This window comes from Spermophilus citellus (genome assembly GCF_964194105.1).
Source record: "Spermophilus citellus genome assembly, chromosome: 13".
Classification (NCBI taxonomy): Eukaryota; Metazoa; Chordata; class Mammalia; order Rodentia; family Sciuridae; genus Spermophilus; species Spermophilus citellus.
Genome location: NC_138193.1, coordinates 61095311 through 61113968, shown reverse-complemented (window position 1 = coordinate 61113968; position 18658 = coordinate 61095311). Strand labels below are relative to the sequence as shown.

Genomic DNA, 18658 nt, shown 5'->3' with positions numbered 1-18658 from the left:
TACTCTGCATTAAAAAATGACAAAATCATAGAATTTGCAGGGCAATGGATGGCATTAGAACAGATTATGCTAAGTGAAGCTAGCCAATCCCTAAAAAACAAATGCCAAATGTTTTCTTTGATATACGGAGAATAACTAAGAACAGAGTTGGGAGGAAGAGCATGAGAAGAAGATTAACTTTAAACAGGGGTGAGAGGTGGGAGGGAAAAGGAAAGAGAAGGGAAATTGCATGGAAATGGAAGAAGACCCTCATGGTTATATAAAATTACATACAAGAGGAAGTGAGGGGAAAGGGGAAAAAAACAAGGGGGAGAAATAAATTACAGTAGATGGGGTAGAGAGAGAAGATGGGAGGGGAGGGGATGGGGGATAGTAGAGGATAGGAAAGGCAGCAGAATACAACAGACACTAGTATAGCAATATGTAATACAGTGGATGTGTAACTGATGCAATGCTGCAATCTGTATATGGAGTAAAAATGGGAGTTCATAACCCAAAGTGTGAAATATGATATGTCAAGAACTATGTAATGTTTTGAACAACCAACAATAAAAATTAAAGGAAAAAAAAAAGAAGGATTCTCTTTGCCATGGTTTTGGGGTTGGATCCCTTGCTTCCCAGATCTTTAATTTTTTTTCCTTCTTAGTGTATTACTTTCCATCCATGTGGTACCATTACAGTAGCTTCCTAAGAATGAGTATAGAGAGGTATAAGATTCAAGGAAGCCATATCTGAGTTCATAGCAGTCCCTTTCCCTTATGCCCATCTAATTTTCAGTTTGGCTGGGTAAAGAATCCTGTGTTGGAAATCACTGCTCGCCAAGAATTCTGAAGGCATTATTCTATTGCCATCCAGCAAGTTACTGTTACTGAGAAGTCTTTTGCCACTCTGATTGTTACATTTTTGCATATGACCTGTATCTTCTCAGTGAAATCATGCTAAAGTTATTCTGAAATTTCACAATCATGTAACTTAGTATACATCCTTTTTGTGTGTGTGTGGAAAATTCAGCATTCATTGGAATTGTAAAGCTGTGGGAGCATCAGAAGATTCATAATTTTAGCTTAGAAAAATATTTTTGGTGTTTTATGTTTGATAATTTCCATCTCACCATTTAAAATTTTTATTTTTATTTTATGGAACTTTCATAAATTAAATGCTGGAATGTCTAGTTTGATCTTCTATGTCTGTTTCTTTACTATTTCTTATTTATCTATCTTCTGATTTATTTTAGGAGGCTTATGTACTTTTGTCTTCCAAATCTACTGATTTTTTTTTATGATAGAATGTTTTACGTATCATAAATTTAGTTTTCAAGGACTCTTTTTTTTTTCGGATGGTTTTTCCTCAATGGCATTCAATTCTTCTTTTATGGATGTTATCCTTTTATCTCTCTGAGAATGTTAATTATATTTTTGCAAAATCTTTTGTAATTCCTAATTATCTCTATTTCATATGGAACCCCTTTATTGCTTTATTTTCTTCTCTTTGATTCTGGAGGCTTTCCTCAAGTCTAGTAATCTTTGAAGATCTGTCCTTATTTGAGACTGAGATTTTTGAAAACTTTGTGGGTATGCTAACTGATGGGCTTCACTGCCACAGTCTGGCTGGGCACAAAATCACGAGCCAGTCACAGCCTTGTAGATTCAAACAGCAATTCTTTATTCCCGAACTCTCATCGGCACTTTACACACACATTCTGGGGAAAATACACTACCTCCACTGGGCTCTGCATCCCAAAATACTCTCTGAATCCCAGGAGAACTCAACGGGAACTCAAGGAGCGGGCGCCTGAGGCAGCAGGATATGCCCTATTCCCAGTAGGATCCACCTTAAACCTGGAACCGCCCTAAACCCAGATCCGCCCTAAACCCAGATCTGCCCTAAACCCGGATCTGCCCTAATCCCTGAGCAAGGTCACCTTACATGCAATGTCACTGCAAATGACCTGGGTCCAAGGCAAGCCCATTTCCACAATGGAGAGTCCTCCCTCTAAGCAACATTGGGTAGGCTGACAAGGAAATTGCCATGCGTCATTCCTACTTGGCTATGGCTCTCAGCACTTCACTGTAACATCACCGGGCATAGGAGAGTGGCATCTCCATTGCAACAATGTCCCACAAGTCACATAGAATAGACTCAGTCTGTTCCATGTCTCCAGATTTGAGAATGGAAACCCTAAGGGTGTAGGAGTTCTGGGGAAAGGACAACCAGGCTGGCAGGCAGGCCCACCAAGCCTCCTTAATCTTCCAGTTTTGACCTCTTGGTATGTTCCCTTTTCATTGATGTGCTTGGACCAGACTTTCCAGTTTATTCTTTTTGGAAGGGACATCCCTATAGCTCTTTGCAGGGGAACCATGTTATATGAGGGAAGAGATTTAGGGATGCAGACTTTATATGCAGACTTTATCACCCCTCCCCCAACCCTGTTTTAGACTTGAGGATGACCCCTGCCTTGGCAATAGCCAGCACTTTCAGTTCCCAAGCCTCGGAGGTCAACCTCTCTTCCTATTGGTGTCTTCCTCTTCAGGGACTTTTGCTTCAAACTTTCCCTGAACAATTAGATTGGTCTCCACTAGTCCTTCTTGATCTTTTTTCTTTTTATAGGTGTATTAAATTTCTTATCTGCTGAAGCTTCCTGTCCTCGTTCTTTATTTCTTCTATCTTTTTTTTTAATTCCTTTATTATCAGTTTAGTGGGCCTACCTGGAGAAAGGATCAATACCTGTAGTTAGGCTGCCATATTTAACTAGAAGTTTCTGTAATCAAAGAAGTTACCTCCCAGTTTGGGTGACAGACTCCTCTCCTTCTCACATTGTTTGCAATAGTTCTCCTCATTCTGAGAAGACTGAACTCTGAACAAGAAGAGTCAGACCTTTCCCAGGAGCCCTTCAGATGCTATTCTCGGGGTTATGGTAAACACCAGTGTCCTGGCTTGAAACATCATTAGCTAATGGATTTAAAGCATGGACTTTATTTGAGAGGGCTTGGGTGTGTGTTCCAGCCACGTGGCTACTCAACATTGTGACCTTAGGTAATTTCTTATTATTTCCAATCTCTTTCCTCAGCTCTAAAATGTGAATGATCATAGTGATCATTACCCATCACCTAGAATTGATATAAGAATTAAAGAAGATAATAATTATTTGTGAAGCATACAATACAGTGCCTAGCCCACAAAGAAGTATGCAGTAATAGTGATCATTATTATACCCAGTTGAAACATTTTGATATTAGTGGTTGGATTCTGCCTAAGTGAGAATTTTAAGCTCATTTCAGAATTCTCAAAAAAATCGCAAGCTAAACCTTTGGACTTCAGATCATTCTTTGCAGACACTGATCTTGAGCTTGAGGTTAGTACAATGTCTAGAACCCATGTTCTGTCCTATTTAGATAGTGAGCATACTTGCCTTGGCAAGCTTCAGTTAAGGTTCAGCAATCATCCAAGTTCAGAAAGACCAAGCCATACCTTGGGAAGCAGATATTAGGATCAACCCATAGCTTAGAGCAGATGTTGGCAAACGTTTTGTGTAAAGAGCCAAATAATAAATACTTTAGGCTTTGTGGTTCCTACAGTCTTTTTCCTAACTACTCAACTCCACCACTGACGTGCAAAAGCTACCCTAGATAATACACAAATGATTGTCCCTGGCTGTGTTCCAGTGAAACTTTACTCACAAAAAAATGGGGGCAGTTGGGTGTGGCTGTGACTTCCCAAACCCTGACACAGGGCATAGGGAAGAGAGGGCAACAAAGGGATTTGGAAAAAAACAGAGGAAACAAAAATATCTATGCAAAGTCATGCCTCTCAAAAGCAATTTTTGGTGATTTAAAGGAGACTTAAAGAGGTTGACTATGAAATCTCTCCCACTCCTCTATCCTAGCCTAATAAGAGATTACTCTTAGGAAAAGTAGGATGAAGGGCAAATTTGAAGTTGCAGTCTGAGGATCTTTAGCTCTGCTCTTTCTGTTTCATGTTCTTCGACTCCCTTTCTGTTGGCTGGTAAATGGCTTCAAACTCCTTTCCTTATTCCTATAAGAGCTCATTAATACTAAAGGGTAAAATTACCAGTAATAGCTTTAATTGTTATTCCTCCAAGGGGAATTTTCAATTTAGAAAGAAAATAAAATGTCAGAACATGATATTTCCTCCTTAGAAATATTATTTTTAATGTATACAAGGGACACACCTCATTTCTGAGCCTCACCTCATCTAGGGTGTGGTTCAGAGATTGGGTGGGGATTGTGGTTTCTGTTGCAAATAATTCCTTGGTAATAAATATAATGCTTCAACAATTTGATTTGTTTTGAAATGATCATGTCAGAATGTCTCATCATCAAAAACATTACTTAACTTTATAATAGACTGATTTGACTAGATATCCCCAGTGGGAAATACTCAAATAGCAAAAGGACTGACTAGGAAGAAAAAGAAAGAAGAGGAGAAAGAGAAGGAAGGAGGAGACTATTTTCAGTATTTGAAGTCAGTATCTTTGTGTCAAATTATTGGTGATAGTACTAATATTGTTGTGCTACAGTTGTGTGTATAAATGATATTTCAAGTGAGGATTATTTTGGTTTGCTCAGAATTAAGGTTTTTTACACAGGTTTAAAGAAGTAATAATGAAATATCAATAAGAAAAATAAAAATTCTATAGTCCTGAATTTGCATTGGAAGAATCAAAATAAATTTATTTTGATTCTGCTCTCCAAAAAACTTTAAGATGACCACTCCTATATTAATGTGTACTTGGTTTTCTGTACTTTGTTTACTAAATATCACTTTCCAGCAATGGTCCACAGCTCCTTGGAAAAATGGGTAATTTTGTGTGTGGGGAAAGAAATGTACAAGATAGCTTTAGAACATCTTGTAATAAAGTTCCCAATTATATGGGATTATTTCAGAAGGATTTAGAAGATAAATAAGTTTCTACCTAGAAAAAGGAGAGACTGAGTGTTAATGAAAATGGAAGGCAATGACTTTGAACATATTTATAATAATACTTTAAAACAAGATGAACAAAAATGGTAAAACCAAAAAAAAAAAAATCACAATACCTTATTGGTCACTTTTGGATAATATCAGGAATTGACCTTATGTAAAAAACTGGTAAGAAGTGGGTAACTACCTAGCACGTTTCCTGATTTTCCAACATGTTCTGTACCTCACATAACCAAATAATTGAGAAGTTTTCTTTAGAGGAATATTTTGGTAATAAAAAAGAATAAAATGAAAAAGATCCTATTTTGATTGATCTGAAGACGAGAGACTTTTTCTGTAAAGGATCAGACAATAAATATCTTGGGCTTTATGAGATATACAATCTCTCTCACAACTACTCAAGTCTGACTGTGAAATGTGAGAGCAGCTATGGCACTCTCTCAGGGAAGCACATGAACATGATTATGTTACAACAAAACTTTATTCACCCAGCCAGGTGCGGTGGCGCACACCTGTAATCCCAGTGGCTCGGAAGGTGGAGGCAGGAGGATTGTGAGGTCAAAGCCAGCCTCAGCAAAAGCAAGGTGCTAAGCAACTCAGTGAGACCCTGACTCTAATAAAATACAAAATAGGGCTGGAGATGTGGCTCAGTGGTCGAGTGCCCCTGAGTTCAACCCTAGTTTCCCCCTAAAAAACAAACAAACAAAAACTTTATTCACAATAACAGGATTCAATAGCTGGATGCTACCCAGAGGTGGTAGTTTGCAGACCCCTAATATAGATAACAATCATCAGTGCCTGAATTTTAAAACACACACACACACACACACACACACACACACACACACACTTATACACAACATGTTCTGTGCCTCACATAACCAAATAATTGATACACTCATAAGAAGAGAAGATTTGGATATGGATATACAGAGAGTTGCTTCAAAATTATCCAAAGAAGGCATTGGTTCCATAAAGATGAAACAAGATTGACCTCATATTGGTAATTGTTGAACTTGGATGATGGGTGCATGGTGCTTCATGATACACGCTCTTTCCTGATGTATTTGTTTGAGAATTTCCATAATCAAAAGTAATAAAACTAAACGAAACAGAGCACTAGATTAAAGCTTAATGTGTTCTAAGGGTGAAATCCCATCCATCTTACAGCAGGAAGAGAGTTAAGGATTTGAGCAGTAGAGCCTTCCTGACCATCTTGAAAATACCATGAAGATAAATGCCCACTCAGTAATACCAGCACTTCTGTTAAAATTATCACACTGAGGGTTATTCTTTTGGTATTATCTATATCTAGAATACTAATGTTAAAATTGATTTTCAAAACCCTAGGAATGACATATTAACTTATTTTCACCTAAGTTTATACAAGATAATTCCCTGTAAAAACCCTCCTCTTTCAACTAACTGAGAAGAGTATTATCAAATCACTAAGCTATTCTGAATCTCAACTCCTTTGTTGTTTTCCACTTGATAATGACCTAAGACTCTGAGAGCAACTGGGGATTCTCATAGAAGGGGTAGGGAACAAGCCACTGTCAATTCTTGGTTTTAGAGAACTAGAAAGTACCTAGGACCTTCTCCAAAGCTTTTTTTTTTTTTCCAGAGAGAAACAGATAATCAAAGAATTTTGGTGATGTAGGTATCATAATGGGTTGAATTATGTTTTCTTAAATTCATAGCTTCAGTTGTAACATCTGGTATCTCAGAATATGACTGTATTTGGAGATAGGCCTTTAAAGAGATAACCAAAATATGAATTATACACTCATAAGAAGAGAAGATTTGGATATGGATATACAGAGAGAAAGCCATGCGAAGATAGAGAGAAAAGACAACTATGTACAAGTCACAGAGGGAGCTCTCATAGCCAACCAACCCCATCAGCACCTTGATCATGGACTTCTGGAATCTAGAATTGTGAGAAAGTAAATTTCTGTGGTTGAAGCCACCCAGTCTGCTGTACTTTGTTATGGCAGACCTGGCAAACTAACACAAGTGAAACCAGGAGTAGTACTTTCCTCAAAGCCTTATGGGCCTCAAGAATATACCACAGTGAAGCTCATCATCAAGTACATCCACAAGACTGGGATCTTAATCATTGAATAAGATAAACTGCATGTTTTTACACATATGTCAAAACAGACTCTACTATCATGTATAATTTAAAGAAGAAGAACAACAACAACACAATAATTATGATTCTCAACAAGAAGTGTGGGAGGATCTAGAAGGCAGTCAGGATGGGAAAGAAAGGGCAAAAGCAAAAGCAGAGGAGCAGGGTAGTATGGTGGTGCCCTGGTGCTCACCAGACTCCATGGACCAATTATTGACAGGCAATGCCACCAATGTGAATATCACCTCTGCACACCAATGTATAGGATGGGACTTGCTGGCATAACCTGTGGACATGGGGCGGTGGCTACACCGTCAGTGACTGCAGCTAGCTAACATGACTGCAGTAACTTACTACCAGGTGGACAACTACCTCAGAGAGAAAGCTGCATAACTATGTTTAAAAATTTGTTTAAAAAGTGTCTAAAATAAGAAATACACAAGGCTTTTGTTATTATATATTTAGAGTTTTAAAAGGAACAGGCACCATCTAGGAAGAAGTATGTACTGATGAGGGGAATTTGGGATCAGTTTTCACTGTCTGCACTTACCTCATGTGTCTTAGTCTTCCCTGCCTCTGGACTTAAACTTCAGGATGGAAAAAAACAAAACAAAACAAAAAAACCAAGCTTCATGATGGAAATATTTTTTAATTATTATTTTTATTTGTTCTTATTAGTTATATGATAGTAGAATGTATGTTGACATATTATACATACATGGAGTATAACTTCTTCTGGTTGTACATGATGTAGAGTTGCATTGGTCGTGTATTCATACATACACATATAAAAGTAATGTCTGATTCATTCTACTGTCTTTCCTATTCCCATTCTACCTTCCTTCCCTTCGTTCCCCTTTGTCTAATTCAAAGTACTTCTGCTTTTCTCTACCTCCCCACCACCATTGTGAGTTAGCATCTGCATATTAGAGAAAAAACATTTGGCCTTTGGTTTTTTGGGATTGGCTTATGTCATTTAGCATGATATTCTCCAGTTCCATCCATTTACTGGCAAATGCCATAATTTCATTTTTCTTTATGGCTGAATAATATTCCATGTGTGTGTGTGTGTATCACTACATATATATATATGTCACTGCATGCCGCAGTCTCGCTGGGCAAAATAACCAGGGGGTGACAAGCAACTTGTGAAGGTTGAAACAGTGGAAGCCGCTTTATTATGGGACAGTAGAGGTATATATACCCAAATAATTACACACAGCTTAACTTAATTAACATCATCTAGATACAGCAGTCAGTCATTAAGGAATCCTCACCATCTTAATGGCTCGCAGGCGTTACTTCACAAACCACTCCTCCTGGCAAGGTGCCAGTCGCCATCTTAACTTGGTTGTGGCCCTCAACAACTACATAAAAAAAAAATTATATATATATATATATATATATATATATATATATATATATATATATATATGGTGTGTGTGTGTGTCACATTTTCTTTATCCATTTATCATGATGGAAATCTTTCCCAAATTTCAGTTCTAGCTCAGTCTCCCACCCCCCATAGAGCATTCCTGGAAGGTCCCTGAATAATAACTCCAAAAAAAAAAAAAAAATCTGAGTGTGAAGCACAGAGAAAGTCTTCACAGTTTTATGTTTTATCTTTTAGTTATTTTTCATGCATTTTCCCCTTTTTGGAGATTGAAAACTCTTGGAGGTCTTGAGCTGTCTTGATGTTTGTAGCTCTATACTGCCTAGCAGAGTGCATATTGTATGTTGACCATGAATATGTATTTGTTAAATTACATTTTATTGCACTTCCAGAGACTTTAGGAATTAAAAAGCAGCCACGACCTGGTTTTGGTGTGATTTAAAATGCCCTCAAAAGTGCTAGATTTTATGTCATCAGGATGAGGCACTGCCACCCTCATACCTCTCTTTCTTTAAACTACTGACAAAGATTTTCTCTTTGACTAAACTTTAGTCAGACTCCTCTGAATCTTTTTCCCAGCTAGGCCTTGACTTTTGGCTTTCCATATTCATCTCTGTCTTGTCCAGTTTTAGCACAGATCCTGCCCAGTTCATTTAGCCAGAATCCCCTCAACTTAATGTCTGAGCACCCTGGTGTCTGATCGGGTTCCTCGTCCTCCACTCCCTGTGGATGTGAGCACTTTGGCCTGAATTCAGCAAGAGCCCCATCAGCCAGAGTCTCCCCTCACCCTGATCTTTGCTCTTAGACATTTCCCATCCATGAGCTCCTCCCTTCCTCCCACTTCTGGGCTCTAAATTCCCACTTTTCCTCCCTGTTTTTGGAATGAAGCCTAGTTCTATACTGAAGTCTCTTTTTTCCCTATTGCCATACTTTTTAAAAAATAAAAATCTGTTTTTATCACTTTACTCCCCAGTCTTGGTTCTTCTGTGACACTAGCAGAAAGCCTTGGGGGCTCCTAAACATGATGGGTGCTTCCTTCTTTTCCTGCCCATCTTATCTCTGAAGCTGTGCCTCATTGCCACCTCTTGCTTATAGGGTTAGGTCAGAAAACCCCACTGAACAAGTGTCAAACCAAAAAAATACCTTTTCTCACACTCTGGAATCTCACCTTCCTACTAATTTATTACAATGAAGCTAGGATCTGTGAAGTTCTCCATTTTACACTTTTCATTTTTGTTCTTTATTTCTCCTTTATTTAAAAAAAAAAAAAATAGGCGACTGCCATTGCATAGCTTTTTTTTTTCCCTTGAAGCCCCAAGATTTTTATATTTTACCACTTGCCGCCTATTTCCATGTAAAAAAGCTTAAACTTTTTTTTTCTTTTATGAACTTTCTGAAATGTTTTTGATTGTAACATAATAGACCAGTAATTAAATACTGATTTTGGGAGTGATTTTCTTTTGTCTCATTTCATCATCCGGGGACGAAAACAGTCATAGCCATCCATCCGTGGGGCCGCGTGGTGTCAACGTAAGGTTTTGATTAGAAGCTTTTCATCCACCATCCTCCTCCAACATTTTATCAGCCCTCGGAATTTTCTCGCACTTTGCTGAGGCTTCCGGAGGGAATCTCCACCATGTCTTCATGGCTTAGACACAGACAGGATAACAGGACCCCTCTCAGGGTTTCTTTCCTTCCTCTCATCTACACACTCTGCTCAGCCTCTGGCTCCAGGTAAAATGCTGGCTCTGGTGACTGGTGTGAAACCTGAACCTCCCACACATCTGCTGAGGACACTGACTATGGCAGAGAAAGTGACTCTCTTCAAGTTTTATTTGGGTCATAAAAATTCATGCTGTGCACCGCCTCTTTAAGAATCGGTGCCATTAAATGTGGCTAGGTCCAGAGTACACTCAGGAGGAAGCCAGAAAGGACATTAAAATGCTTAGTCTATGACACACTTCCTTATTTTTGTCATTTTGACATTTATGTGTTGTTTCATTAGGGAGTTTTAAGAGAAGACCCTTTTTCGGCAAGAAGTTTCCCCCAGATCGCCCTAAGAATCAACAGTTTATAATCAAACAGCTGTCTGGTTTGCATTTCCACTGAGCCCGGCCACCTGCTGGCTGTTAACCTCTGGAAGGTTATTATGATACAATTGTTGTTGTTGTTTGTTTAAAAAGTTTCAGAGCTCAAGGAAAATATTAGTAATGAATTACTTAACCTGCGGTGTTTACTGTTCCCACTCAACTCGCAGATGGTGTTCCAGTGGCCAGAGAGAGGGAGGACGCTCTGAGGCCAACACTATTTTGCACTTGTTTTGGAGACAGACCATAAAAATAGGCTTGGCAACCAGGAGCAGGAGCTCTGCCCTGTGGGAGGAGGGGCGGGCAGCATTGCAAAAGCCCTTTAAAAGGAAACAACCATGTCTGAAGGCCCAAGTGGAAAGGTAACCCTTCCCCGCAGCCCTTTAGCTTCAGCACGTGGTGGGCTCAGCGGAGGTGGGTGGAGCAACTCACCTTCTGCGCATGCGTCGTTCAGCGCTGGTGTCTCGAAGCTCGCTCCATCTGCTTTCTTCTCCTCGCTGCGTGTAACCTCTGACTAATGCTAATGATGGCTGGGAGTTCTCGCAAATGGCCGTAAGGGGACAGTTTTCCAAAAAATTGAGTTCCTGGATATCTGTGTGTATGTTCTGATTACAAGGCAACCTGTCTGCACTCAGCACTTGGGGACAGAACTTTAGTGTCGTTTGTGGAGGTGGGAATAGCTGGAGGGTGGGGGTGGGGGTAGCCGTGCCTGGAACAAGATTAGGGACCTCGAGCTGGAGTTCTGTAGATTTTGTCTGCTTCACACTTTTCTTCATTCCCAGTCAAGGTCAAGGCCAGAGCATAGTGAGACTCACTAAATATTGAATGAATGAATGTATGTTTTTTTTCTCTCTCTCTCTCTTTCTTAATTTGCTGTTCTTTTTTGTTCACTTCCGTGTTCCCTACCCTTCTCCCCTCAATATTAGAGAATAATGGCCAGGAGGTGTGGTTGAGTCTCAGAACTCACATCACAAAACAATCACATCATAAGACAGCCCAAATTCTTTCTGGCCATGAATTTCACAACACTTCGGGTTAAAGATTTATGCAAGAGAGCAACCAGGGGCTGATTTATGAGGGAGAACAGGATGGTAGGAACATGGGGTTGGAGAGGCAATATGTCGCTTGCTCTGTAACCTCAAGCAAATTAGCTAACTTCTCTGATTCTTAGTTTCTTCATTTATAAAATAGAACAATGTCAGGTATCCTACAGGCTTTTCTGTTTGGGTAGGTAAAGCCTAGCACAGAACAGAGGGACAGTAAGTGATTGCTATTATTAATATCGTTACTGCACTACGAATGCTATTCAACTATATAATATCACTATCATAATTTTTCTTCTTTCTCACACTCACTGACCACCAAGAAATTAACTTCCTTCTGGCTGTGGCCTTTTGGGGTAGGAACTGTCTAGGATTTGATGGGTTCTGATCCTGTCTCCACCAGTGACTGATTTTATACAGTCGGGGGCAAGTCACATAACTTTTGAATCTCACTTTTCTCATAGGTAAAGTGAGGGGAATAATTATGCTGATTCTACCTGGTGGAGAGCATTCCAGAGAATGGACCGATGCAAATGATTACCTTGCACAGTTTTTATAACCCGTGGATAATTGATGTGAAGCTATTTGGTCAACTGTTAAATATCATACAAATGTCAGTTATTTGGTTCAGTTCAGTTCAGCGCCACAAATGTTATCGCACATCCACTGTGTGCCAGACACTGTGCTATGAACAGTGTTACAAAATAATAAATAAATAAATTTCGAAAAAATTTTAAAAATATATTAAAAATCAAGGGAGGACTCCTATTTCTGAGAGCTTTAAGTCTGCTAAAGGGACAGTCACACAGTGATGGTAAAGTCTGTGTGTTATTCTCATTCATTTTCCATGCTGGCACTTGAAGACTGGTTTGGCGAACTAGAACCCAGGGAACCTGGTTGGGTTCCCCTCCTTGTGTGTTTTGCACAGAGCTGGAAGTGGCCTGTGCTGCCTACTTCTCAGTTTGCATCAGAACTACTGTAGGAGGTCAGTGTTTTGACTGTGTCATATCTTCTTGGAAAACACATTATAATATCCTCTACAAAATCTCCCACCAGTCTTTGCTTTCACCATGATGTCATGGAGAGACTGATCAGGAGTTTCTGTGTAACTTGTAATGAATGGATGAAGAGTGCCTTGGGGAAAGAGGACTCGTCTCCATCTGTACTTCCTCAGGACTGGGCCCATGGCGTGATCCTGGGAAGGCACTTGTAATAACCATTTGTTGAATGGATGGATGGAGGATATAACTTGAACTGACCCAACGTCTCTGGAGCTCCTTCTGTTCCAAGTCCTTCCACTTTGCCTCCTAGAGCCTGCCTTTGAGGATCATTTATTTCACATGGTTTTTTAAAAATTTATTTATTTTTGCATTACAATTCTTAATACACGTTTATACCACAATTTATCATATCTCTGATTATATATAAGGTATGTTGACACCAATTTCACATCTTCACATGTATTTTTAATCTCTTCCCTAATATGTCGTCCATTTTCTAGTCTGGCTTTGTCCTAGGGACATGATTTCTTCTGTACTGGTTTCCATCACCTTCATATTACAAGATTCTGGCCTGGGAGTTACCTGGATGATAATAACGCTGCCCTCCTCATCATTTATGTATAGTTGCCTTTTCTCCTTTGAGACCTACCATTCAGTTATTTATCTATATTTATTCTCTAAATTGTTTACAGTGGTAGGGCCTCATGCAAAGCATTTACCACTAAGCGACATCCCCAGCCCTTCATATTATTCGATGATACTGTCCTCTGCCTCTTGTAATTGTTCACTTTCTGCATGATATCTTCTTTTCCAATGGAGACTTCCTCAGTCCGTCTCTCTGTCCTCAAGCCAAGATCATCCATCACCCAGGGTTAAAACATCATCCATGTGATGATCTGCTGACACACTGACCACCCAGCTTCTTCTTCACTCCAGTTCCTAATTTTAGCCTCCATCTCTTTGCTCCCATGGCTATCCTCCAGACGATGGTGTCACCAGTCACTGCTTTGCTGATGAAGTCACTGCTATTTTACAATCCCACCTTGTCTTCCTGTCCCTCTGGGGTCTCAGCATCATTGATATTCAGGTCACTTAACATTTTCCAGTCCTACAGATCTCTGGTTTCTTGTATCTTCTTCCCTACTCATCCTGGTCCCATGGTTCATTTTAAATCACTCTTTTAAAAGGCTCTTCAGCTCCTCAGGCTCCTTATTTTTCTGTCACACATGCCAAGTCAAACTCCCAGTTGTGGGTTCTTGCTCCTCTCTCTGTCTTCTCTGTGCCAGGCTGCTGAGTGGATGGGGCTGCTGAAAATCCAAGGTCTCCATCTAGATGTTCTTGGCAGTCCTTTTTATTCTGCTAATCAACTCTTTGTCTCTTTATCCTATTTTTTATGACAGCTGTGACATCATGAGTCAAACATCTCCTCTCTTTACGTGTCCTACATCTTTTCATATCCCTTATGAGATGACATTGTGTCTCGCTTCACAGAAAAGATAGAAGGCATAACAGAGAACTTCTTCCGCTTCCTGCAACCAGATCACCTTTCTCTGCTTGTATCTCTGCTCACCTTCCCTCACCATACAATATTCCCTGCTGAGATAACTTTCTATCTTTGCAAAGTTCAAATGTGATTGTATTGCCCTCTGCCCAGTGCTATTTAAAACCTTCCCTTCTGCCTGTGAGAAATTTCCAATTTTCTTGGTAAGCATTCAAGTGGTTTTTCATGATCTGTCTCCTGTTTGCCTTTCCAGTTTCATTTATGACTCACCCACTGCCTGTACCTCAGCCTCTACTTTCCAAGGTGCACACTTTCTGAAATTCTATGCACACTCTTACCTGCTGATCTTTCTAACTAGAATTCTGTTATCTTCCTCACCACCCTTTCCCAGCTACTCCTACTCACATTGGTGTTTCAATTAAGATCTTCCTTTCCCAAGAAACCTCCCCTGACTACACTCTGGTCCCAACTATCATGTGTCTTCAGATGTTCCCTTGATTTGGGCACTTATTATTATGCATTTTAATTGCCTGCTTCTCTGTAGGTACAGTAAGATCCTTGAAGGCAGGAGAAGTTTCTTGTTCACTTTGGTCTCCTTTATGCTTTCAAATGTTCAAGGAACACTTGGAAGGCAATACATATTTGCAGAATTAAAACTAAAGGAATAAGAAAATGTAGTCACTAAATCTTGAAAAATTGAAACTTAAAAGATAGTGTCAGGAAAGATGCAAAAGGCACATCTGGCTGAAGGAATTGAGTGAGCTAGATAGTTCATCGGACAAGGCCTCAGGAGAAGGCAGGGATTTGGTGAGGTGGATAGATGGAGAAGCCTTAAGAACTTTTGAGATGGGTAGGATTTAAGTTTCTAAACGCTATTGAGTAGAAATAAACAAACATTTCAATGAGCCAACAACAGATGGTTGACTGGATTGATGAGTTATCTACTTAATTGGTCAATTCATTGTAACTATATAAGTGACCATGGACCTTGGATTGCAAACCTCAATGATGGCCTGACAAAGCCCCCATCAATATTCACAAAATAAAGAACACTTAAGAAGCAAAGTATTAAAAATCACTGTCACTAGTGGGTTTTTTTCTTAATTCTGGAAAATTCTTAGTTATTGTCTTCTCACATATAGTTTCTATGCCATTTCCTGTGTTTTTACTGTAACTGGGATGTTAGGGTGGGAGTCTGGAAACTTCTGTAAAGAGCCAGATTGTGACTATAGCAGCCTGGGGAGTGGGGGCACTCAGTTCTCCTTGCTCAATTCCACCATGGCTGAGAGTAGTTATAAAACATAAGCCAACCAATGTGCCTGTGTTCTTATAGAGCTTTATGTATGGATACTGAAAATTGGATTTTCATATGTCACAAAATATTATTGATATATATTTTTTTCTCAACTCTTAATAGCTGTAAATACCACTCTTGGTTCATAGTCTGTATAAAAACAGGCAGAAGACTGGATATGGGCCATGGCTGGGCTTAGCTTACTGCCCCTGCGTTAGAGCATCTCTGTCTAGAACCTGTATCTTTTAATTATCCTCACATTTGTTTTCCAGAGGCAAACAAATCCAATTGCTGCTCTTGATCTTATCCAGTCTCAATTTTAACTTATCTATTAAGTTCCTTTCATAATTTCAATGACCATATTTTTATATTTAAGATTCCTAATTGATTTTTTTTCAGGCATTCATGATCTTATATTATTTCTACCTGTTCTTGTTTCAAAATTTCTTGTCTCATTTAAACAAAGACTGCGATTTCAATTTTAATCAATTACCTTAAATACACTTATATACCGACTTGGTCATATTTTGTTCTAAAAATTAATTATCCATGGCATGAATTCATATTTCTAGTCTTAATTTTCAGCTATTTCTCTCAGCATTAGATCATCCCATGTGTTTCATAATTTTGTGAAATTTTGAACGCTCCACTCTTATTTCTATCCCTCAGTGAGCACCTTGTCTTGTCTTTTGTTTTGTGGTTACCGCTACCTTATCCTTTCCTCCTTCTACCCTGAGTGTGGCTCAGATCTCATAATAATAGTATTCTTAATTCTTCTTCAAGATAATAGTAGGAATGTGAGAGATTCAGGCACTGAGTCAATGAATGGCTTAACTCAGTTCTTTATAAAGCTCATCACCTCTTTACCTTGTGTAATAGGTTGACAGCAGTAGTGTCAAACAAAATATGGCCGTAGTTTCCAATCTCTACTCTCAATTTTTTCCCCTTAATCACAGAAACTTTATTTTCTTACATAGAATATTTCTGAGATAACCTACTGAAAAAAAAATCTAAAAAACTCACATAATTCAGTAACTTTCTAGTGTTCCAAAGTCTATTTTTTTAGTAAAAAAAAGCAAAATATAATTTTAAAATATAATTGTAAAAAGATTATAATAATGCACAGAAAAAACTTTCCAAAAATTATTATGAAATTTTACTTGAAGTCTTTAAAGAAGACACAGATGTAGATGTTTGCCTTGCCAGTGGTTGAGGAGTTGATATATTTAGTAAGTTAATTTTTCCTTTGTTGATACGTAGACATCTATTTTCAATTTTTTATCAGTTTTGCTTAGTTTCCAACTTCAAACTCTCGTTTTATGTGGAACTGATTATTAGCTCCAGTGCTTGCTTTCAATGCTGGAGCCCAGTTGACCAGTGGCTCCAGCCAACCTCACCACTTTGTATTTCTGATCCAAGAAACTTTACTATCAAGACCAATTATGTCTTTGTATTATTTCTGAAGATTTGGAGAGAGGGATTGCAGCAAAGTGTCCTCACTCTGTACCATCTTAACTAGAAATAAGATTACTTATATACTCCCTGGCTTAATTGCCAGAATGTTAGGAACTCAGACTGAATTATTTGAATTTTTACTGAATTGAAGTGGGTAGCAGAAACTTGCTGTGAAAAAAATAGATGATATAAATACAAAGTGTTATCATCACTTCTATTACAACATTGAGTTACTGAATTATTTGAGTTTTTTAGAACCGAGTCTATCCTGTTTGTCTCTATTTTGCCAGTGCTAAGCACAGAGTAACTTTTGAAGAAATAATACAGATAATAATGAGCAATCTAAATATATATTAAAATTAAATCTTATTTATGCATGGTGCAATTTTATTTGATGACAAGTGTAATTAGGATCATACTCACCATTTACTCTAGGTATCAGTTATTTCATGGATTTAGTGCTTTCAGGAGGTATTTGTGGAAGTAAGGCATGGTCACATATTCATAAGTTATTCTTCTGCTCCCCATTAGCATTTAGTCTTTGCACCTGTGAGCAAAAAATAGATGATATAAATACAAAGTATTATCATCACTTTTATTACAACATTATTATGCCACCAGTGGTATCACCTGTAAGATAAAAATAGAAGAAACCGAAGCAATGACAGAGATTATTTGATGTCCAATTGACTGTTCTTGAGGGGAGACATGGATCAATATACCAATGTAGACCTTAACCAATATTCTAGTACTTCTGTGCTTTTAAAGATTGCTTCTTGACTTAACTCAAAAGCATTCATGGAACTCACAGCAAGGTTCTGCTACCCACTTGAAGATGCCTGTGAATGTAGCAATCCTATAAGTCCACTTGATAAATGGTCTTCAGCCATATACGTGGGTATATAAACTTGTGGATTTTAGGTAATAGAATCCTGGTAAACTGTCCAGGGAAGAACATACCTCAGTGAGTCTAAGACCCTCTGTGATCCTTTCTTTGTCTTTCTAATTTGACAAATTTCAGAGACAAGAGCTCCTTCTGAGTTCTGCTCTTATTGGGCCCCACAGAATGTCATTTCTTATCAACAAGTTGAGAGATGGCTGCCTTTCTTGGGAAAAGGGTACAATCTGTCTGTTGTTGGTTCTCTGTTAGATGTGTGTGGAGCTTGTTAAGCCCATCACAGGAGAGATTTATGTAGCAGAGAGGAAGTGAATATGGGTTAAATATTATTATTAAGAGCTAGTTGGCTCCAGTTCCAAGCCATGTAAAGTGCCAGAGAACAATTTATATTGCCAGCTAGAATAGTAATATTGGGAGCTTACTGAGATGACAGAGTAATCTTGTTAGCTAGACTACTTTTCTATATTGAAAACATAAAGTATTCTGCATCAAATCATATGATCTACATTCTCCCTTTCTCTCTTTAATTTGATTATGAACTATTACCATGGTTTGCCATAAAATATGAAAGTTTTACATTTTGATAGTTTTTCAAATGCTGATTTTACTTTCTGTGCAAATACTTCATATCTTTCCAGCATAATTATTTAGCAGCCTTTTCGGGTTAATTATTGTCATTAACAATATGAGTCCTATGAGGGAATATCAATTAAAATATGCACAGCTGAACTTTCAAATGAGTAAATAATTTAGTTTTGGAAAATGACTGGAAACAGCAGGGTAACAGTCAAAAGGGGAACAATTATTTTAATGCTTATTTGACAAATGAGTCATTTTTACAGCAAATTAGATTCTTATCATAGCACCCCTACTGGTTACCACAGGAAAGCTGTTAACATGAGTTTTTAAAA

At 38.4% G+C, this 18658-nt stretch overlaps 1 long non-coding RNA gene across 8 annotated transcripts in view; it reads left to right on the top strand.

Moving 5' to 3' along the window:
- The first annotated feature begins 10876 nt into the window (after nt 1-10876).
- Nucleotides 10877-18658, top strand: part of LOC308632264 — a 167755-nt gene continuing 159973 nt past the window's right edge. For 3 of the 8 annotated variants that reach the window (XR_014018465.1, XR_014018466.1, XR_014018467.1), the window contains exon 1: nt 10969-11153. This is a non-coding gene — a long non-coding RNA (uncharacterized lncRNA). Of the gene's footprint in view, nt 10918-10968; nt 11154-18658 lie in introns of those variants that run through there. The other 5 variants (XR_014018468.1, XR_014018469.1, XR_014018462.1 and 2 more) reach the window with 4 other exon arrangements.